The sequence below is a fragment of the Crocuta crocuta genome, unplaced genomic scaffold, assembly GCF_008692635.1.
Source record: "Crocuta crocuta isolate KB4526 unplaced genomic scaffold, BGI_CrCroc_1.0 scaffold89, whole genome shotgun sequence".
In the NCBI taxonomy this organism is placed as follows: Eukaryota; Metazoa; Chordata; class Mammalia; order Carnivora; family Hyaenidae; genus Crocuta; species Crocuta crocuta.
Window position 1 is genome coordinate 3,702,957 of NW_027551559.1, and position 338 is coordinate 3,703,294.

The 338-nt window shown below is 62.1% G+C and overlaps 1 long non-coding RNA gene across 2 annotated transcripts in view; it reads left to right on the plus strand.

The window, feature by feature from the left end:
- The first annotated feature begins 87 nt into the window (after positions 1 to 87).
- Positions 88 to 338, plus strand: part of LOC144219459 (uncharacterized) — a 6,172-nt gene continuing 5,921 nt past the window's right edge. For both annotated transcript variants that reach the window (XR_013331421.1, XR_013331422.1), the window contains exon 1: positions 88 to 321. This is a non-coding gene — a long non-coding RNA (uncharacterized LOC144219459). The remainder of the gene's footprint in view (positions 322 to 338) is intronic.

The following is a 338-nucleotide window of genomic DNA, read 5'->3' on the forward strand; positions in this document are numbered from 1 at the left end:
ACCGATTGTTTCGCAGAGGTATCTAGGCAACCGGGACGCCTGAGGGCCCCGCCCCCCGGCCCCGCGCAGGCGCGCACGCGTAGGGCCGAGGCCGGACGGTCGCCCGCGCGGGCCCGGGAGGCAATGCGCCTGCGCAGTCTGGGTCTGGCCCTCCCGTTCACCACTAATTGGAAGTTTGCTAGGAGCTGAACGTTTCGCCTAGAAAAGGACATTTTGACCGATTTCCCACTGCCAGATGTGAAGGGCGAGTTCTCAAAGGACTCCCTTTCCCTTTGCTCTGGCTTCGTGAAGCTTCAGGACGAGGAGACTCGGTCCTCCTAGGTAGGAAGCCGTTGTAA